General features: G+C 37.9%; 1 protein-coding gene across 40 annotated transcripts in view; it reads left to right on the top strand.

Annotated features, from left to right (window-relative positions):
* Window positions 1-23,843, top strand: part of TCF7L2 (transcription factor 7 like 2) — a 201,972-nt gene that overhangs the window by 128,232 nt on the left and 49,897 nt on the right. The window lies entirely within an intron of this gene.

Here is a 23,843-nt window from a genome sequence, read left to right as displayed (position 1 = left end):
CTCACCCCACCCCCGACTCAGAATTTCTGTTGCTTTATTGGACTGTGCTCGTGATAATCTGAAGAGTTAAGCAAACAGTTTTATAGGAAGTTTTGGAGCACTAGCTTTGGGAAAGGCACTGGTTCTTCCAAAGAAACCAGTGTAGACACCAGATTGGCTGTGCTGGTGTGTGTGCAGTACAGTGACTGACTGGCGGACTGGAGGTCAGATGAGCAGCATACAACAGCATACAATGCATATCCATGTCACTTGGGCCTGTTTTGGAAGCTCCAGCTGACATAGAATACAGCGGCAAGAACGCTGGTAGGGGAAGATGGCAGACCGCATGTGACACTTCTAATAAAGTATCTGCGCTGGCTGCTGTATGTGCTAATGTGTCAGGTTCAAGGTTTTTGAGCTGATATACAAAACCATGAAAAGTTTTGGTCCAGGATACCTGTGGGGCTGCCTGAGCCCATATAGTCAAGCCCAGGCTTCCTCAACCTCGGCCCTCCAGATGTTTTGAGACTACAATTCCCATCAACCCTGACCACTGGTCCTGCTAGCTAGGGATCATGGGAGCTGTAGGCCAAAAACATCTGGAGGGCCGAGGTTGAGGAAGCCTGGTCAAGCCCAATCACTGAGTGCATCTGGAGAAGCATTGTTCATTGTCTTCCATGTTACAGAGATCCACTACCTAGAAGCCAAGTGTTTAGTTTTGCTGGTCTCATTCTATGGAAGATTCTTCCAACAGAGATTTGCCAGGCATCATTGCTTTTTACATTCAGGTGTCCCTTGAATTTATTTATTTTTACGCCAATACACCTATGTAGTTGTCTAAAACATCCCTTGAGTAGTCATTCATTTTAATGCACTGTTGCTTTGTAAAGCTGTTAAATGTGTTTATGTTGTACACTGCCTTTATGTTTAGAGAGAGGATAGTATATAAATACTTTGATAAATATTAATAAATACCGGTAATACGCTACTTTCCTGGGTACTCTAGAGTTTGAAGGCCAGCTATAGAGAGAAATGCTCCCTGTCTGGTATTTCGTTAAGTTCATTCTTAAAGTGATTCCTATCTTGTATGTAATGAATCAAAATCCAAGAAGTAGTGTCTTTCCCAAAGCTGCAAAGTGACCCCAAGGAGGAGTTGAGACTTGCACCCATCTCTTTACATAGTTCTATCTGCATTGTTTTGAAGAATCTGAATGCTGGAAAGTGTCAGGGATAGGTAGTAAAAGTACTAATGAGAGGCAGTTTGGGTCTAATGAGGAGCAAGGCATGTTCTGCAGTGCATGTGCTCAATGTTATTGCAGGAAGTTTTAAAGTTACCTACCCAAATTCTTTGACAGCAGCTGAATTCTATGAAAAGAGCCATCATTTCAGAATTGGAGAGCTCGAGGAGAATGCAGCTGATGTTCAATTTGTTCATGCACCACAGTTTGTAAGATGTACTTTCAGAGCAATAGAATAGCATTTGCCCTTATCTGGTTGCCATCAGAAACTTGCCATTCTCTCTCCCCCGCCCCACGAGCTTTTGCATAAATGAGGGGGGAGGAATAGGGTTTGGTGACAGATTGCATGTTAAGCACTGGAAGATGAAAGTGCCAAATATTTACTTTGGAAAGCTAAAGTGAAAGATTCTCTCATCCTTCTAACTCAAACTGAATAAGCTAGAATTCCATTAACAAAAATGACTCTCTACTTAAACTTATTGGCACCCCCTGGGCATCATTAAGATCCCTTTTTTCCATTTTACAGAAGAAAGGAGGGGTAGCAAAGAGCTAATTCAGGGCAGGGTAGCTCATGTTTTAATTCATCATAATATTCTGGAGTGAGGGTCCTTTGTAGAATAGTTGTCAAGCTCCGTAGTTAAATGTGACTATTACACAAGTGTTATCTTAATTTTTCAGGAATGTTCTCTGCATAGACCTCCGTTTACCCACCTGTGAAAGATAGAGATTGTTCATATGGTATTTCAAAATGCTATTCAGAATCTTATTTTATTTATATAAAAAACTGTGAAATAATAGCACAAATTGCTGAACGCTTGATATTTTGGTGAACAAGTAGGACAGCTTAAAAAGTAATAGCATCCATATGGAATGACTGTCTATCCAGTTTAATCCCAAAGAGCTATTAATATAGGATGGCCAACAGTGGCAGCTGCTAGTGCACTTGGGTTGAGCCCCACTTACTTGTTTGCAAACACCAGTTGTGTTCCTATTCCGATTCTTAGGATCCTTCTCATGGTCACCATGAGTGGGACAACAGGACTGTCACTGCTGGATACCAGAAATGACTATCACAGCTCCACGAAGGACTTCCGCAGGGCGTGATGTATGAATGGAATGGATTGGTGTGTGCAGTCAATAGCTTGATGCTATCTGAAATTACTTTAACAGGTTTTAGAATTTATTTTTGCATCGTTGTAACTCTTCACCTTATAGTGAAGGCATGGAATATGCTGCTCCTGCTAATCATCATCATCATCATCATCATCAGATCTTGTGACTGCTTCTCATGCTGTTTTTTAAACAATATGCCCATCAGAAGTCCAGGAAATAAGCAGCTATCTTATTTTTAAAAGACATCTGAAGGCAGCCCTGTTTAGGGATGTTTTTAATATTTAATGCTGTATTGTTTTTAACATTCGATTGGGAGCCACCCAGAGTGGCTGGGGAAACTCAGCCAGATGGGCGGGGTGTAAATTATTATTATTATTATTATTATTATTATTTATTAATTCTTACCATTATCAATGGTTACATAAAAATATCATATGGATATGGATATGGGTGTGGGGCACTTCACTGGCTGCCCCATTTGGTTCGGAATGCATCCAGGTCTTCTTTGTCCACCAGTCACACCCCAGTTCATTAATATTGTAATAAATAACCATCTATAACTTTTTTAAACTTCTGATACAATGGATGAAAACTACAGGCGAGCTAGTGCTCCAGATTAGCTAAAGTTTGCCAAATTATAGGCAGATAGATTTAGGGATGTTTTTGCTGAGCACCTTTAATAGTTGCCTTTTTTTAAAAAAAGAAAAGAAAACACACAGAGAGAGACACGCACACATATATATTGGGCAGAGTTTAATGAAAATCATAGGAAGCTACTCCTTTGCTACATTTCTAAAGGATTACTGCAGTGAGTTTCCTGCAAGCCAGCTGTTAAGAATTCTGATGTGGATGAAAATGAACTCTTCTAATTTTCCCATGTATTTTATGTGAAATGGGTCTGAAAATCGCAGACACGAAAGCGTAAGAAGCCTGCCGAATTGTAGACAAATATATAGAGGGACTTCTGTGCTAGACATCTTTTAAAGTTGATTTTGGGGTGGGAACAATGAAAACAGATTTGTTTTCTGGCTAAGAATTACTCCCTTTGACCTATCAGTCACAGAGGACTTCTACTTCCTTCCTCTTCTGATTTGCTTTCCCTTCTTCCACCACACCATCCAAAGCTGGATCTAGACATGTCAAAGAAGCGTTTCAATTTAAAGCAGAGTCAGCAAACTTTTTCAGCAGGGGGCCAGTTCACTGACACTCAGACCTTGCGGGGGCCAGACTATATTTTTTTTTGGGGGGGGGGAATGAACAAATTCCTGTGTCCCACAAATAACCCCGAGGTGCATTTTAAATAAAAGCACACATTGTATTCATGTAAAAACACGCTGATTCCTGGACCGTCCGTGGGCCGGATTTAGAAGGCGATTGGGCCGGATTCGGCCCCTGGGCCTTAGTTTGCCTACCCATGGTTTAAAGCATTGTAAATTTAAACAGGGAAAACAAGTAGAGAAAAACGGGACTCCACGTTGCCATCTGGTGGCACAATGTTATATTGCACATACAACACATGTAAATTGCTTTTTCTTTACCAGTCTAGCAGAGTCCCTGGTGTTATAGTAATATTAGAGACATTATGTTTGCTTTCAGCCAATGCTTACCTGCAATTTTTTAAAAAAATGTCTAGATCACTGAGGCACCCCAAAGTGCTTAGGGAGTTCCTACTGCTGTGCCTTGCAGAGACCCTGCTTTGCCTCTGATAAACCAAAAACTGCAAGAGTTTTGAAAGACCAGCAGAGGTCAAGAGTACACGTGTGTTGTTGTTTTTTTAAGGGACACAAGCAGTGATGCTCACCCTTATGCCTGCTGAAGTCTTCTGTAAGGACTGACTGCTTCTTCAAAATATGTATTCCATTTTTGCTCTTTTTTTAAAAAATGTGAAAGAGACATGTTTTGTGACCCCTGGGCTACTGTGGAATGTGGAAAGATGGAGTGGAATGGATCAGATTTGTGTGTTCAGCCTTAATTCTTAAAATCCTGGTTTCAGAGGCAATCTGTTTCTTACTTCTGGTAATATAGAGAAAAAGATATTCTGTGCATTGTCCAGCAAACTTTGCTTCCCATAGCACCATAGCCCAGTGGCCAAGCACCTTCCTTGCATCTGGGATATCCAGATTCCATGCCCAGCTTGGTATGGCTTGATGAGAGCCCTATCTGAAGCCTTAGATAGCTTCTTGCCACTCAGTATAGACAAACTGAGCTAGGTGGAGCAATAAGTCTGACTTATAAGGCAGCTTCCTATGTTCTTAGGTTCCTATTCCAGTACTCAGCCCTGGTTCTGAAACCGGCTAGTATTGAAAGAGCTTATATTTATAGTGGAAATCATAGAGGTCTTGTAAACAGTTCTTGTACTACAGTCACACCAGGAGTGGTAATTAAGAACACCCACATTGCCTTCCTTCATAGTGTCAATAAACATGTTTCTGGGTCATGAATTGCAGACTGCAGAAAAGAAAAGCTTTCCCCCTCCCTGCTGTGTTGTGTCTTAGTCTGTATAATTTCACAGACAAGCCTCCGCCGTCCCCCCCTTCCACACACCCCAAAACAATTGTCTTCTAAAGTGCAAAAAACCACAAAGCTACCCCCCACACACACAAACATAAACATTCATGCATGGTGAAAGTTTAGTAAATTGCAAACGTAGAAGAAGAAACAGACTTTTTCGAAGTACTGCTTAGGTGGAATTTTGTAGGCTCAAATGCAATTGTGTTGTTTCAAAGTCTTGCAAAAATAACTCCTCAGAAGGAATCTCTAAGTCTAAAGGGGATTCCCAATATCATTAACGTGACATTTCCTTGGTACTATTTTTGTCACGATAGGGAAACATGTTAAGGGAATGATCTTTCAGCTGAGCTGAAACATACATGCAAATTAAGTTTCAAAGGTTTTGTGGTGCTGAAAACTAAAGTGATAATCACAAGTGACTTAGTCGTGAGTGTTAGATGTTTGGGGCCAATAATATACTGATCTGCATTTTGAGGGGGCGGGTGGGGGGCTTGCTTTTCCATCTCCAATAATCCCTTCTAGCTTCTGCACTTTTTATCTAAACTACCTGAAACTTGCAAAAGAAACACCTGCATCTTTTGAATACCATTTCAGACAATAGACACGTGACTGCTGTTGAATGTGTACCTGTTATCCATTTAACCCATTTTGCAGATACTAGAAGGAAGACTGTAAAAGTCATTTCTCGTTTCTCATTACCAGCAACTTCTTGGTCCTATGGATTTCGGATGCTTGTAAACACTGAGTCATAGTATAAATGTGTATGCGTGTATATAGATGTGTGTTTTATTTAAAGCATGTTTCAACTGAAAAAGCTCCCAGAATGGTGTGAGATCATTAACAAGTGAGCCAGTCCTTGCCCTCAGGTTTACATAGCACAAAAGGGGAGAAAGGAAAGCAGATGGGTAAAGGAAAACAAGCAAACTGAGGCAACAGTTCTTGAGAGTTGTGATGATCGTCTTGAGGGAGAAGAGGCCCAATGGACCTGGTGTCTTAGCAGAGCCGATGGGGTGGTCCCACTTCCCATGTATTTTGCTGGGCTCAAGACTCTCCCTTCTCCTCCTCTGCCAGCCTTGAGTGAGGTGCTGCCCTGAGGCTGCCTTTTCCTCTCTGCATCTCTCTGTCTCAACTGTGCCACATGTGTGCCGCTCCCAGGGGCACAGTCCAACTCCCTCCCCGTGTTTGCTTCACCAAAATTGGATCCAGGAATCCACCCAGCAGAATTCTGCTCATGCTGGAGAAGGTGAAGATAGGTGATTCTTCCTTCCTTGTAACCCCTGAAAATCTGCTCCAGAAATTTAAATCTGGAGAAAATCTGTTCCAGATCCAGAGGAGTCTTCCAGGGTTGTAGGTGAAGTGCAGGACACATGAGAAAAAAGAGTAAATAAAAACTGCTTCTCCATTGTGGAGCTTCCACTACTAGACCTTGGTCCATTCTGTGGATGGAAGGAGCCCTTCCATACGCAGAAGGATCTAACCTAAGGTTACCAGACGTCCCCGTTTTCCAGGGGACAGTCCCCGGTTTTACAAATCACTCCCCTGACAAAAATCCATCTATTGAGTTTTAGTAGGAAGTTGAAAAAAAAAATGGTAACCTTAATCTAACCCACTGTTTATACATTGTTGTTTACCTTGAAGCGCTGCAGGCACAATGTTCCTAATCTTAACCCCACCCCTTCCCTTCCCTTCCCTTTCCACATGAATCTTATGCCAGCCATACTCATGATATAGAGTTAGATTGAAATAATAATAATAATAATAATAATAATAATAATAATAATAATTTTTAAATAAACACACACACCCCTTAGCTGGCTGGGTTTCCCCAGCCACTCTGGGCAGCTTCTAACAAAGTATTAAAATACAGTGGTCTGTTAAACATTCAAAGCTTCCCTAAACAGGGCTGCCTTCAGATGTCTTCTAAAAGTCTGGCATTCCACAGGGCAGGTGCCACTACCGAGAAGGCCCTCTGCCTGGTTCCCTGTAACTTGGCTTCTCACAGTGAGGGAACCGCCAGAAGGTCCTCGGCGCTGAACGATTGGGTGGAGACGCTCCTGCAAGTATATTGAAAACTCTATGACCATTTAGTTTTTAATCAGAATTTGGAATTTAATCAGAGTTTGAAACTGACTTCACAATTCCATGTTAAGAGCAAACCATGGTTAGCTAGCACCGTGTAAGACTTAAGTGAAAATTTGTGTGCACAATGGGAAGTGCTGTCTTCTAACTGAAATTAAGGCATTGACAGTGTTTTGTCTGTATAGGCTCTTTAGGGTTTGCAATCTGCTTCCATTGAACTCCATTAAGAGGCTGCCAGCAAGGATCCAGATACATATTCAACTGTTCATGGGCTGAATGATTATAAGCATGTGCAGAGAAAGTAGCAGAAGGCATTTTTGCTCCTTTCGCTTTTAAGGAGTACATATGCCTTGGTGTGTCCCCCTGATAGCTGGAATATGTGTCAACAAAATTTCTGACTGCATTGCAAACACAGATAGTCCTTCGTTCCAGACCCTTTGGAACAGAGCCTCCAACTTTGAAGAAATGATTTTCCTTTCCAGAGATTGGGGTGGGGGTGGGGAATATTTTAATAGAAATAATCCTTTCCTTTCCTCTAGTTGAATGTCAAACTAGAATTACCACTGAAACCACATACCCCAAAGGCTTTCTGGCCCTTTTGCAACACTCATGCTTGTGTACTTCATACAATTGAATCAGAGGTAAAAATATATGGACACAAATATTCATTTATTGTCTGGAGCCTTTGTTTTTATGCCTCCACAGTGTTCCAGAATATTGTATTGAATGCATTTTGGGGAGGAGTTACTTGTTTCAATACCTCTGAAAGTAATAAGTTACACTGAAGCCTGCTGTAGACTGGTTGGATTATGTCTGAAGACCATTTAGATTTCCCTAATTTGTAGAAAAGTTGTGTAGTGTGTGGCCATATATTTTTCTGGTTTTGTTGTTTACAGCCTAGGCAGCATGCTTCCAGCCATACCAGAAGATGGTGCAGTTTGCTAATATCTATTTCCCTGTGAGCGTGTTCTAAGCAGCAAACTGACTCAGCGATTACGAGTTCTCATAATTCAATGCTTAGTAATGCCATAGATGGTAGTGATAATGTTGTACAGTGGTTAGCGTGCAGGGAAGAGCTGAGTTCAAATTCCTTCTTGGAACACTGCTGCCATAACCTCTTTCATATGGCTGAGATGAACTTTCACCGAATATTGGGTAAACTCAGGAAGCAAAAGGAGGGACATAACTAGCTCCTAAACTTATCTTATTTCTCTGCCACTGCTTGTTTTCACATGTGACAAATATGGCCATTGTGAGGTTGAAACAAGTGCTGAAGTCATTGCTGAAAAACAAAACGGAAAGCCCAATTTCAGCTATTGTTTTCCAGTACAAAGAAAGGGCCTACCATTCCTCAAATGCTAAAGATTTATTTTCATATAAGTGGAGCTTTTTGTTTTCATTTTTGATGGGTGGTGGGGAATAATTAGAACAAAATGAATTTTGAACTTAGTGAAATTATGCATGCATATAGAGCAGCCCATCAAATCCCAAACATTAGGGTTGAACTTCAGATTCTGCAACCAGTTAAAAAGGCATCAACATATTGCACAAATCAGTGGGTTATTAGACTGATTTGGCAGGTCTTTCTCTCTAAACCTTATTCATTTTAGATCTAGACAGCAAAAAGGGAAATTGAAAATAAGGGCGCTAATTACCTTTTTAACGTTAATACATTTAAATTAGTGATGCATCTTTACTGGAAGATAGCTGATTATCTAAATTTCTGGTGTGTTGTTTCCAGCATATTTCCTTTGTTTTGTGTTACTCTGTTTCTAAATATGTATCAGTGGATAGAAGTCTATATGCAATTAACTTTTCATTATCTTGCCAGTTTCATATGTTTGTATCATTTGTATTGCACACTTGTGGTGCTAAAGCTGGAATACTCTTAGGGAGGCTTAACAGAGCGCTTTCTTATGTATCGTACTGAAAATTGTTCATGTATTTAAAATATTTATCTACTGCCCCTCATAAAAATAATATCAAGGTGGTGTATAATAAAACAGTTCCATACAAAACAACAGTTTTAAAATTCAGTACACAATAAAAACAATGCAATATAAAACAAATTACAATTATCTAAAGCAAGTTGTCCATTAGTGTTAGGCAGAGCTGCTACAATGACTTAGTGGCAAGGATCGGAGTATTTCCCATTTTGCACTAAGAAAAGAGAGGTAAAGAACTACCGACTGCCACTATGTAGGGGAACACAGTTACAGCTCCCTTATTCATAACTGCAGACTGAGGTCATTGCACATTAATGTGCTTTGCACAAAAACAACACTTTTTGCCCCAGAGAATGATGATGGGGAGAGTTTCACTAATGAGGGAGATCTATGATATGGGATATTAGAATTCATATTTTGTGGTATAGGGTCAAATAAAACATTTAGGTTATCCACACATCTCTTTGCTGAATAGGGAACTGGGAACTGGGAATCAACTTCAGCATCATAAATGCACATAAGACAGTGATAACTGCAAAGTCATCATCTGTTTTCCAACTCCTGAGGTTCAACACTTGCAAAAACAAACAAACAACCACGTCCAACCATGGTACACTTGGTACCAATTCATCATTTTCTGTGTCTGCATGATTGGGTGGCAACATGCACATTAAATTTAATGTAAACAAGACATCTTAATTTCACATATATGCTCATGGGATCTGAACTGGTGGTGAGTGACCAGGAATGAGACCTTCATAGCAGATAACTCAGCCGTGGAAGAGGTTAATTCCAAGCTAGAGATCACTAGGAAAGGAATTGAAACTAAAACTGCAAATACCACAATGTCATTATACAAATCTACAGTGTTACCTCATTTGGAATACTATGTGCAGTTCTGGTCAATGCACCTCAAAACGATATTGTAGAGTTTGAATTGGTTCAGAAAAGGGCAACCGAAACAATCAAGGAGATGGAGCAACTCCACTATGATGAATGGCTACGGCACATGGCATTTCTTAGTATACAGAGAAGGTGAGTAACAGGTGACGTTATAGAAATCCATTTTAAAAAAGACATAATGGTGTACCTTTCAATAGAGAAACTCTGAGATGGTATAACGAATTGGGTCCCGTTACAGTCAAACCTTGGTTGTAGAACGTAATCCATTTCGGAAGACCATTCGACCTCTGAAACGTTCAACAACCGAGGCACGGCTTCTGATTGGTTGCGAGAGCTTCTTGCACTGAAGCAGAAGCCACGTTGGATGTTCGGGTCCCAAAAAATGTTCAAAAACTGGAGCATTTACTTCCAGGTTTTCGGCATTTGGGAGCCGAAATGCACAATAACAGAGGCGTTCGGGAACAGAGGTTTGACTGTACTGCAAATACAATTTTTTTTGGCTAAATTTCTTCTCTGTGCTAATGACACGAAAGCCTCTGGATAGTCTTGACAGGTGGTGTTCTTCTGTCTCATGTAATGGGTTCTAACATGAGAAGCCAATATTGGTTTGACAATAGAAGATAAAACTTAGCAAGCTTGATGGTGAAAGTGTCCAATTTGAGTTATGATTGTTAGAGCTAAACAATGCATAGCTTGGAGCAAGTGGACAGAGAAATGTTTTTATTCCTCATAACGCTTGAACTCATGAACATCCATAGAAGCTGAATGTTAGAAGATGCAGGTCAGATAAAATGAAGTACTTTGTTACACAGTGCATAGTTACAACTATGGAACTTATTCCCACAGGAGATAGTGATGGCCACCAACTAGCATAGCTTTAAAAGTGATTTAGACAAATTCATGGAAGATAAGTCTGCCAATGGCTACTAGGCATGATGGAGGCCATTTTCTGCCTCCACAGTAGGAATCAGTCTCTATCCTATATCAAATATAAATTACAAAACAGCAGATTCTTCAGACACTTCATTGTTCCGCTTATGGTGATAGTTTAAGTAGCATTTTTTAGCAACAAACTATAGGATTAATTTGCTTTTTAGTATATTTTACATATTAAAGAGTCACTACTATGGGCATGTATTTTCTTAGTGGTGTTTAACTTCAAAAAAGAAAAATATGCATGTATTTCAGCATCTCCAAGGTCTGTACTTTAATCACTTAGGCCCCATCTGCACTATACATTTAAAGCAATAACATACCCTATTGTCATTGTATACACTGAAATATCCATATTTTAATCAATATACATTGGTACCTCAGGAGTCGAACGGAATCCGTTCCAGAAGTCCTTTCAACTTCCAAAATGTTTGGAAACCAAGGTACATCTTCTGATTGGCTGCAGGAAGCTCCTGCAGCCAATCAGAAGTCATGGAAGCCACAATGGACGTTCAAGTTCCAAAAAACGTTTGCAAACCGGAACACTCACTTCCAGGTTTGCGGTGTTCGGGAGCCAAAATGTTCGAGTCGTAAGGCATTTGTCAACCAAGGTACGACTGGAGGTTATACTCTTTTAAAACAGGGGAATAGAATGGAATTGCTTCATAATTATTTTCTGGTATTATTATTATTATTATTACTTACTAAATTTGTATACTACTCTTCATCTGTAGATTTCAGGGAGGTTCGTAATGTAAAAATACAATATTGTAAACAGTCTCATAAAACAGAATATTTCCTTAAGCACTTTGGGCATGATCCAATCAAAGTTAAGCGCTTTTAAAAATCCTAATTGATTTCAGTGTAGAAATTAATTTGACTTAAAAGTGCTAGACTTTGCTGGATCTTGCCCTATGTGCATTAACTATGAAGAAGTTCCTTTAGAATAACTTATGCTTCTTAAAATTATCCTCATCATGTTTTTTCTTTGGAATGGTAGTTTCCTGCCTATTCATGAAATGTTTTAGCAACTTCAAAACATGTCTTAAGTTGTAACTGTATAAGATGTGCATTCTCCCCATATTTATTCATGTGCATGTTCTGCATACGTATGCAACACCACAATACACAGCATGAATGTGATAATTAAACGGTGGGTGATTTACTAATAATGTGAAGCTATCATCACTTTGTTGACATAAATATACTGTAAAGAAATAAAATTACACAGAATAAGTAAATAGAATGCAACACACCCAGGCATTATACAAAATACAATTTTATGCCATTTTAACTTGAATTCACAAGTGTCTCTTAAGTATTCATACCAGCCAAATGCTTTGTAGATAACTCAAAAGAAATATCTCTGAATAGTGGCTCCCTAATGGTCTGTTTAATAGACGATTTTTGGGAATACTAAGAAGTAAAGAAGACAGGTACAGAACTGACTTTTTAGATTTGGATGATATACTGCATATTAGTATGATATAGACTTAAATGAATAAAATCCTAAATATTTATAAATTCCAATGATGATTTCAGAAAATGCAAATCCCAATAAAAAGTTTAATTTTGTGTTCTCTTCTATAAAAACTAATAGCTACATGTGTACTGAGATGTGTATAGATCAACATAAAATCTGGAAAGAATTTAATGTTCAAATGTTTTATTCTTTCCCACAAACATCAGTTTGCACAATCAAATACCCATCTCCTACTAAGCTAGTCTTTAAGCATGTCATTTAGACAGCTAAATGCTCTGAAAACTATGATTAAGTGTAATTCAGAGAATTGGGAGTATTATAATCTGTAATGAAAATTCAAGTCTGCTACTTGGCCTTTAATGACATGTTTATCGTCACCTCACTGCTCTTAACCTCTATACTTGCACTTTTGGTTAATGTATTTGCCTACTGAATCATTGCCTTGCATCAAAAATTGTGCTTAAAACATCTGCAGTTATCTCATGTGTGATTTGTATTCTTTACATAGGCATATATTTAATTTTACTTATATTCTTTTGCATTGGGCATGAAATGCGGTAATGGGATACACCAGATTGCACGGTAGTTTCGTAATATAACATTACATTTTTTCAACACAGGTGTGTGGGATGCTTAAATTAGTTAATTTGCAATCTGATCATAAATATTGACCTGACTTGTCATTAATGAACGATGAGCCTAATGATAAATTGTTAGACAAACATAGCAAATGCAAGCATGTGTGTACATAAGAAGTCATCTTGAGCTATATAACATTATCTGGCCTTGAGTAGTCCTATTTGTAATGATCCATAGTTTTGTACTTTGTTGCAGCTGGAATTGATCTCTTGAATGGCAATTATCCACCATTCCACATTCTATGATAATGTTTGTTACAAAAGGAAGCCAAATTGCCCGTTGATAGAGTCAGATAATCTCAATACGTTCTATCATATGAAAAACCTGATTTTGTTTGACATTTATTCATATATATTTTGTTACCTAGGGATCAATATACCGTGAGTTTTCTATATGTGGTCAAAGTTTATGGAGGTTTCAGGAGATTAACTTTTAAAACATAGGTCTTCTTAGGTCAACATTTAGAACTAGGTGCAACATACATCTAGTGAAGATTAAGGTGTATGTGGACCAAGTGTGTGAAGTGTCAGATTCCCGTCTAAATTCCAGAAAGTTGGTAAATCCAGTGGCCTGTGGCAAATGGGGTTCAGGAGGACTTTACACTTTACTTAGTTTCCCATGTTGCTTAACATTTACATTAAACTGCCAGAAGAGTTTGTCCAGTGGTTTGGGTGGCATCAGTTCTTTTAACCTAATTCCATGGAGGCAGTGAAGGTCCTGGTCTGGTGTTTGAGATCTGTGAAGGACTGGATCTGAGTGAAAAACCAGAAACTTAATCCAGATGGATAGAAACACTTAGAGGTGTTTTTTGGTTTTTTTAAGTCATGAAGAAAGTTATATGACATGTTTTGAATGTGGTTGCCCTTCCCTTGATGAACCAGGCTCATAGTTTTGAGTACTCTTCAAATCAGCATTGATTCTTGATCATTGAGCAGGGGCTATGGCCAGGATTGCTTTTGCTACGCTAACTCTGTGCTGTTCCATAAAAGTCAGCTCCTACCACTATCACACATCCAGGTTGGATTACTTCAGCACATAGTATCTGAGTACACTTTTGAAGCATGCTCAGAAAATAATATATACCCCTGCTGCTTCATCAGCTTCATTGCTTCATTATTGTTTCCAAGTTCCATTGTACTCATTATCTTCTGAGTCCTGAATGGTGAGACCAAGATATATAAGAGGCGGGTCTTCTGCTGCATAATCCTTTCCATCTGTGTAGATCTCTGGGGCAGTCTTTGCTTCATGTTCCACCATCAGCTGCTGGATACATGGGAAGGCTACCTAAGTTCTGAAACTCCTTATCTTAAGAGGTTTGGTTGATAGTATAAAACAAAACAAAAAAGGTGTTACTCCATTGTTGGGTCTGGATAACTCCTCTTCTTAATGTTGATTTTATTAGATAATTCTTCATATATTTTAGTGTATTACTTTCTCTTGTAACTGATTTTTTTTTAATATATTAAAATCTTTGTTAATTGGAGGATTCATTGATGGAACAGAAAGTATGGCGTATACCATATTTTTACGTGTATAAGACTAGGTTTTTTTCCTAAAAAATAATGTCAAAAATTAGGGGGTGTCTTACAGTCTGGGCCATCTCCCCCAATTTTCTTAAATCTGAATCCCGGAAAATAGGGGGTGTCTTATACATGGGGGCGTCTTATAGATGGAAAAATACGGTACTCTGTGGGATATGCTTGATTTGATAGGCCAGTGATAAAATGTGCATTAATTCACAGTGTGCAGAATTGATGGGAGTTGCAGCTATATTTAATACACATTCTCATATGCACATGTATGTTAAGCTTACCTGCATTCTGTATTATCTTGCCATGCCCTTATTCTTCCACATGTTTGCATATATGGAACACCTATTCCATGGGACAAAGTTTCTAATGTGCACCTAAGACAGTCAGTGGTCTGGAACACTTCACTGTTAAACGGTTTACTTTCTTAAACAAACAAACATCTGTGTCATTGTATGAATATAGCTGATGGCAAAATATAATAACTCAGCGAAGGCAGAAGTACATTAAATAATAATAAAAAAGAATTTGTAGCTGTAATACTATTTTCAAATACGGTGAAGATAAAGCAGGGGCATTAGGAAGTTAAGCAGCTTTTTTGTTGGCAAGATGCCAAATTCAGTCTATATATTTGGTAAGATTTAGAGATTGCATAGTCATATCTCTCCTTTTTGTACCCCAATAGAATTTTGCTGAAAAGCTCTATTTTATCTTATGTCAGAAATGATCACAGGAATCTGTTTAATTGGGAAATACTTTTAAAATAGTTTCTAATTGGCATCAGAGAGTTGAAAGTTCAATTCAAAGGTGAGATCTAAGCTTCCTAATTAGATTGAATAGGCTTAAATAATAGTTTTATTCATTACAGAGACAATATTTCAATGAAAAAATGCTCATATTAGAAGAGATTCTTCCACTGGGATCGTCAGTTTATTCTATAGTCAGATAAGAATGTATGCTGCTCTAAATCTATTTTTGTTTTAAGGCCACAAATAATTTTATTATCTACAGTTTACCATCAATTTAAGATAACTTTTTTTTATCAGAACAAAGCTGTCTCATTTTCTGCTGACAAGAACATTCTTATTTCAGATAATCTGCCTTTTTTAAAAAACAAAACCCAACAACCCTGAAGTATTATTTTCACTTGCATAAAATTGTATTATGAACTTATTTCCCCCCTTCTTCCCCCCCTCCCAAATTGTTTGATGCGTCTGAAATGGAAGGATGAAGTAGAAGTCGCCACTTAAGCAGTGAAGGGTTATTCTTTGTAAATAATAGATCAAGAGCACCGGAGCTATATCTAATGGAGCCGTATGCAGCCTCCGTTTCAAGGACAGCGCGTGGTTGAAAAAACATAACCGCAGTTCATCCTATCTGTAACCTGTGGTCAGTTCTTTGCCACTGCCAGTCAAATATAACCCAGTAGACTTTTCAATGCTGTAAAATACCCTCACATAATTATATATAACTCTATCTATCTATCTATCTATCTATCTATCTATCTATCTATCTATCTAACTGTTTACACATATATAAAACCATCACATGTAAATAATGTTCAGTATTCTTGAAGAGATGAAAAGACTACAAACTTTTCAAAATATTTAATTTATTTTCCTTAAGGATTGTTGCGATAGAAGCACACCAAACCTGGAAGATTTCTCACAATGAGAATTAGTCCAACTTCGCAGTGTTGAAACAAATCCATTGAGTCTGCAGAACAGAAGCATTCTTGTATGTTGATTAAAATATCAGTTTGCATTGTCTTAGTTTCGTTTTTAACAGTGGTAATAGTCGCCACATGCAGTTGCTGAAGGTCCATCCGAGAGGACCCTTTAAAAGTATGCATAACTCTTGCTCCTGAAAGGTTTTAGAGCTTTGTTTTAAATGCTAGGGCACAATCCGCTGGGAAAGTTTTCCCACACAAATTCCACGGAAATCAATGGAAACCACACAAGAGCATGTACGTTTGAATGTGCGTGTTCTTGCGTAGGTTTCCTTCATTTCACTGGAGTTTGTGCAAGAAAACACCCCAGTGGATTATCTTACTAGATTCAAAATGACTCTTTTGATTCAAACAAAAGATTAGAGACAGAGAATTGTCACTCAACGGAGTGTCACTGTTTATGTTTAGAACAATGTGGAAAAAGCACAAGAATCTGTCTCCGAGAAGATGGAGATGGAAACTGTTTCGCAAATATATTTTTGAAAATTCTTTCAGCTAATTTTTTAGCTTTACTGGGGAGTAAGAAAGAAATCAAAAGCAATAATTTTAGACAGCAATAATTTCAAATATTGGTTTATATTCCTTGCACACACTTACCTGGGAGTAAGTCCCACTGAAGACTGTGACAGTTACTTCTGGGTAAAAATACACAGAATTGCACTGTAATAAACTAAAATACATGGCTAATTGAACATTTTTATTCATTTTTGGTTCATGAGAAGCTTTAGTCATTAGCAAATAATAGTGCAATAATATATTTAATGAATCGGTTTGATGATTACTCATGTAGTTTATAATTTATATAATTAATAATACTAATTTTTCAATAAGATATTGACAACCAGTCTGAGCCTCAAAAATTCAAGCTTCGATTCATCCATATTTTTGAACATCATCCATATTTTTGAACATTCTTCAATATTTCCGTTATGAATGTGATCTGTTTTGTAAGAAGGCAGGAAAAGTACTTGTGTCTCATAACCTTACTAAAGCTCCAAGAACTGTGCGCAACTTTTCAGGAATTATTTTCCTTCCTGGTTTGTGTATCAACACGGTTGAAATAGTATCAGCTTGCTCAACAGAACCCTCCTCCTTTGCTTCCACATTTCCCATACTTGACTTCTTCCTAGCAAGGTTTTGCTTGGTAAAGACAAAACATTAGATCATGATTAGCTATCTTTGAAATAACTCCTGTGATGCGCATCGTCATGCCGGTTCTCGGCATTCTATTTGGGAATTTGTTAGTCGGTGCCGGGAAAAAAAGTCGGGTTGACAGCTAATAGATATCCCCACCATCAATTGTTTAGACATTTTTGTCTTTTGTGACATTGAGAAAAAGACAAGGAAGGGAATGGAAGCAACTAAAAAATGTCAGAAGATCAAAAAATCAATGGGCTGAAGGAATGTGATCTGTTTATCAGGGTGTAGCTGCTCTTTCTGTTTGCATTAAGTCCGAGTGAGTGTCTTTGGTAGCCAACTGAAGCTGCTTTCATTCACTCCCTAGGAGATGTAATACAAGCATGAAAGTTACGATGTCTCACAAAGCAGACACAAGAACAAAAAAAAATTCGTTAAATCAGCAGCTTGGTATTACGTGTGTGTGTTTCCTCCCACAGTCGTGTTAAGGCTGCTATCCTCCCCACAAATTAATTGTTGAGTACTGCATACGTTCCATTTTGGTTTTAAGTGTTTTAAGGTGAAGGGAAGATATTTTTAAGTTCTTGTTTTTGAAAACATCAATAAAATGAAATGGGTTTAATAGTTCAGTTAGTGAAGTTCAAGGAGATGATTGAAGACATGTGCTTTCAGGTTTTGACAGGTAGTATAAAGTCTTTGAGTGGACTTCTCCCTTTGCTTTAATGGAAGAGGAGTTGGGTTTGCTTTATCTGAGATGGGAAAAATGCAAATGGAAGGATTTCCCCCCCTAAAGTGTTTTACTGCTTGCTACTGTTTTAAAGACACTAGTTAGTCTAAAGCTGCAATGCCCATGATTCCTTCATTTCTCTAGATGTCGGTGTGTGTCCTTTCTCTCTTGCTCTCCTCCCCCCCCTTTCAGTTCTATGCCAGCCTATAAGAACCGATGAGTAGACAAGGCAGTGGTCCAATCTGGTGGACAAATTTCTCATCCCTTCTAGTTTCTGTGTGATAGGAAGTATGGCAGGGGCTGCATATTTTATAAACTTTCTATTAAAGTTGTGGCATGTTATCATAAAAATGAATTACGATACTTTGTATTACACTCTGGGATTGAGAGATAGACATAGGATTAAAAAAACAATTTCTAGGCATTTCTAGATGATAAATTTAATTTTCTTTGCTATTTGGAGGTCTTCTTTGAAAATGCAATTGTAATGAACGCATTCAGAACTGGAGAATAGATTTACCCTTGGCTTCAAATAGTTGACGTTATCAGGCTCTGTCATTCGTTCCTTCCTATTTTCGGGCTGCTAATTGATGTTTTTGATGTCAGCAAGAAAATTGAAGAAAATGTCATGTGTGAACCAGTGCGGAAGTTAATAAGATTGACTTCGTTGACAGAATTTACAATGAGCGCAGAGACCGCATAATGGGACCGCTGCGAATTCGTGTGCTCTCTTTGGAGTCAAAATTGACACCTCACGCTAGGCCAGCGGTCGATAGGAAAGATGGAACATTTGGGAAGGTTCTTAATCTCATTTTTCTCCCTTTCTTACCCCCCTTCTTCTTCTTCTTCTTCTTCTTTTTACCTTTTGGAGATTATTCAGTTGCACAAGCAACTGTTTATCCAGAAGGCTACTGCTTTGGACCAAGTCAAAGTCTTAGTTCAATCTTCTAGCGCCCCCAACAATGCTAATTCTTTATGCTGTTTTGAGTTTGAAAGCAAACAAGTCTTGAAAAGCTTGAAGTAAGATGTGTCTTAAGAAATGATATACTAATATCACACAGGGTCATTGCATAGGCTTGGACTACGTGCGATAAAGCTGAAACGTAAATCTCATCTATATAAAGGACGGAAGCACCTAGAAAAGTTTGAAACAAAACAGAAGACTCAAATCTACACTATTCTCATTCTCGACTCTAAAGACAATATCCCTTGAAGTTCAGTGTTTCATCAAAATGTTCCTTGAACCAAAATCATACCCCAACTTATGCACAATAGCAATGCCTTTGCTATAATGGTTTAATTTTCCAGTAATGTGACAAAGTTTATTGGATTTTGTGTGTATAATTATGGAATGGATTAGCTGAGTTTGGTTCAGTGCATCTGATTATTTTCTGGCCTTTAGGGAAATGCGCTAAACCCCTAATATGTCCACTGCCCCCCAAGCAGTCTTTTTTTGAAGGCACCGCACAAAATGTGGTCTCTACTCGTGCTCGGCCTCCAAGGATCTTCAGTGAGAGACATTATTCTTGGAATATCCAATTAATTCCATGGGCAGTGATCAGTTAGCGCTTCTTCTTCCTTTCTCGCCATTTGAAATGCTAACACAATGAATATTTTCTCATTGGTCTGCGTCCCTCGGCTAAGCTGTTGCCGCGGGCTGAGAATTTCATCGACTGATGAGACCAGAGGCTGCACCGATAAAAGGTTACAGTACGTGATTTGCATGCCAATTGGGGGTTGCTTACATGAACTTGAAAGTTCTTTAACTTTTATTTGACTTTTTTCTTCTGTACATAGATGATTTGTGTTGGTAAAAAACACACACATTAAATTGGTATACACAGTACATTATTATTATTATTGTCTTACTGTAGATCTTTCAAATAAACAGATAGAAAATGTTCAATATCTTGAAAATTTAAACCTATTGCTAGTCCTCATTGAAGTCTAGGTAAATAAAAGCTCTGAATCACAGATATTTTCAACTTGGATATGTTCATTTTCCTCTGTGACACAACATTGCCTTTTTTGTTCCACTAAGCCATAATTACTACAGCAATTTTCCTTATATCATATTTGATGGTATAATATTTGTCCTTAGTATTTGTTCTAATGACAAAATACCCATGCTTCCTCAGTCAAAACAGTACAAGCCAAAGGTTAGCACAATTTTCTTGAATAAGGCAGTACAGTGCTGAGTTTGATGGTAAATTGGCAGAAGGTTCTTCAGATTTCAGTTGTGCTCCATCAAGAGTTGAGACAAAATATTGTTTGTTTTGTTAAATTATAAAATACTTTAAAAATCAAATATATCCACCATTTCATCTGTAGATGTCTGCCCATAGTACAAGCAACACAGTGGTCTAATGTGTAACAAGTTCCTAAAAATATGGTGGCATATAAACTGGAACAATGCCAGTACCATGTTCTGTGTCAAACAAACTATAGGATCTCTGCTGAGGGCAAAGGCAGGTAGTCTACACTGTCTTCAGGCATGAGTTAAGTTGTGATTGGTTTAGAGTTGCGACGCAAATGTTTTAGATCTGGGAATATGTGTGATAGTGAAGGTAACGTTTCTTCTATTTAAAAAAAGGTGTGTGTGCGTGTGTGTGTGTGTGTGTGTGTGCCTGTAAAAGAGCGAGAGAAGATGAGAATTCCAGTCTTCTATAACTGTAATCTTAGAGGCTGGGTAATGCGTTTGGAGACATGACATATTCCTACTGAATAAAAATCAGGAGACCCTTTCCAAAATTGCCAGCAAAAGGGTCTAGTGAAGATAGGTATGAAAGGCTCCCCCTTCCTCTCCCTAGCTGTCTACGAGCAGTAAAGCAGGTGGCTCCCCGTGGCTGACTTTTCATGACAACATGCCATTAGAAATTGTGGTCCTGTTGATCAATCCACTCGACATGACAGCTTTGCCGCAAGGCCTGGCTCTTTGAGCACCAGCGCTGTGGCTTTTCCCTCCTTTTTTCCTGCACTAATTGGTGAAAGTTTTTACTGTGCTTGTGGCATAGGAAATTCTTTTGAACATTGTCACAATCAAGTGTTGACTTCTTTAGAATTGCAAGTAGGTTAAGTGAGTATCAACATAGCAATATCTTTTTAGGGCTTCTCTCCCCCCCCCCCCCGTGTTAATTTAAATTTTATTAGAAACAAATTCTTGAGGGGGGGGAAATAGTTTTCTAGAAACAGTATTTCTACAAAATAATATTTTGGTGCTGAGCACCAAAGTATATTGCTTCTGAGGGGAAAAATATGGCAGAATTGTATAGCAGAAATGTTGAGATATGTTTTCCTCAGAATACTGGAAATTTCATATACTGGGAAAATTAAAGGTATAATACATTTTTTAATTTTCCTGTCCTTGATTTTTAAAAAGAACCGTTTTTAGAGTGCAATCCTTTGCATGCTTGCACAGAAGTAAACCTGCTATGCTCAGTGGGATCAGGATTGCTGCTTTAGTTTGTGTAAAGTTGTTCCTGTACACAGCTTAAAAATATATATATTTGAGGTATCTTCCCTCAAAATTTTCTTCAAAAATTGCCCTAATATTTGACGTTGATTAAGTATTAAGGATTATTGTTCTTTTGCTATGCTAATACAGAAAGTTGTTGACTAAATAATGTGTGTCTCCATGAGGAGAAAAAGAGCAAATATTCACCATATATATTATTTACTTTTATAATTCCATTAGATTTCTGCCTTCAGTATGATGTTCAAGAAAATGCTTATAATCTATTAGTGGCACAAAGGATTGTTTGATTTAATATATAACAGAATCTACATAAGTGAACTTATAAATATATAGATTTAAGTTCCTCGGTATTTAATCTTTAGTATTTAAGCACTGATTTATTCTGTTTTTCAGGCAACATGATGCTTGCCTCTTTCTATATTTGATAAACTTTTTGAAATCCTTTTGTTGTACCTAATAATCGTATATCCCAAGGTACATGCATTAAAGAAAGTGTTATTTAATGTGAACATATTGCATGAAGTTATTTGGAATTCATATGAAGAACAAACAAGGACTCGTTGTTTATACAAGTGGCAAAAAGACAGAAAAGCGAATATGTGAAGCTTGCAAATAGCTGCTAGTTCCCACAACACATTGTACAAAAAGGCTAAAATAATTGTGTAACTTTTAGCCCAAAGCTCAGTTTTATTTGCAGTAAATAGTAGGTATTTCAGTGTGATTTTGCCAGCACAAATACCAAAAATTGTTATAGTTTAAATGCAGAACACGAGCAACATTTCTTTTTTGCAACTGTAATTGCTGCCATGATTTTTTTTTTGTACTTCAGATGCCCAAATTGAAAGGAGCATAAATTCATATAATTAATTTTGCCACTGTAAAAATCATTTGCTAAAATTTGCATTATTAACATTATCAAGTCGCTGGTTGGTAAGACATCAGACATGACGAGTGAGAAGGGCAGCTTAGGGAGAATTGGGCTTTAAACCCTCAGCAGATCGGAGTTAGGATCAAAGGCACTTGTTTTATGTGGCTGTGTGAGACTTTGAAGTCCTGACTGCACCTACAGCACTCATTTCATCAGGTTCACTGGTGTCTTAATAGCAGATCAATAAGTTTCAAAGTCGGAGAGTTAATTTGATACTAGTGCTGATGCAGTCGTGCTGGGGAAGCAGAGAGAGGCAGAGAAAGCAGCCTATTAAGAACTGAGATGGGGATAGGTGTCTGATGGTGTTGATTGGTATCCACAAAATCCCAAATTGTAAATATTGACCTAAAAATTTGCAAGCTCTAACATATTATTAAGGGGAAATGAGATGTTGGCTTTATTGAAGGAGATTATAAGCTACTGGTTTACTGTTGTGACCAGTATCGGGTTTGGTAATACAGGCATCGAAGTAAATTTCCATTTAATGTAGAATAAATAGGCCTGAACAAAGCCCAAAGCATAGTATCTCTTGAAGATGATAAGTCTCTTATTACTCCAAAAGAGGGTATACAAATGATAGAAAATGTTCGTTTCTTTTTCCTTTCTTACTCAGCTTTCTTTCCTACCGCAGTGTTGCTTGTTCACACTGAGGGGCGGGGGGGGGGGATGGGATGGATTTTAAGACAAAGGAAGTTCACCCTGTTATTAAAACCCATAGGAAAATAATTATATATAAATAAATATTCTTTTATTCTACCTTTCGCAATTTTGGGGTGCTTACGATTAACATTCGGTAATGGCCAAAAAATATTTTTATGACAAAGAAAATGATGTATGGGTATGTCGGTCTTTTGAAGGCATCCTAAACCCAAATAAATGAAACAAAAACCTGCTTAGACAAAGTGCATTGAAAGAAGGTTGTGTTTTATTGCACTTTTTTTTTTCCTGTACCAAAGAGGTTGCTGTGGATGGAAATGATTCCCAAAACTCGGCAACAGTGTTCTTGTTTTATAGAAAAATCAATATACTAAAGAAGTTTGTTACCTATTATTATTATTATTATTTATTATTATTATTATTTGTCTTGACAAGGCAGTAGTTGATGGTATCCATAAAAACTGCTCCTAGAGAGAGAGAGAGAAGGGCACACACATACGCAAATGCAAAATCCCTTTGAAAAGGAGATTTCTTAAAAAAAAAAAAAATCATAAGAACTTTTCCATCTGTATGTACGGCAGAGGTTTCCTGGCACCAGAGGTCAACTTCACACCCTTTTGGAACAAAACTCTAATTTAGAATGTTCATCTAAGGGTTGATAATGGTATTAGGGGGCCAGTAGGCTGGTCAGTGGGAGCTGTAGATTAGCGCAGTAGCCTCAACAGCTTTACCTAGACCCCCATGATTCATTGGACAGATTAGCTATCACATCTGTCATTTTTATCCCCTTTCGTTCTCCCCCTTTTACCACATTTAAAATAAGAAACTTCTCCCCAA

This window comes from Podarcis gaigeae (assembly GCF_964106915.1).
Source record: "Podarcis gaigeae genome assembly, chromosome: 5".
In the NCBI taxonomy this organism is placed as follows: domain Eukaryota; kingdom Metazoa; phylum Chordata; class Lepidosauria; order Squamata; family Lacertidae; genus Podarcis; species Podarcis gaigeae.
Note: the sequence above shows the minus strand (reverse complement) of the source record. Positions and strands in the feature narration are given on the sequence as shown.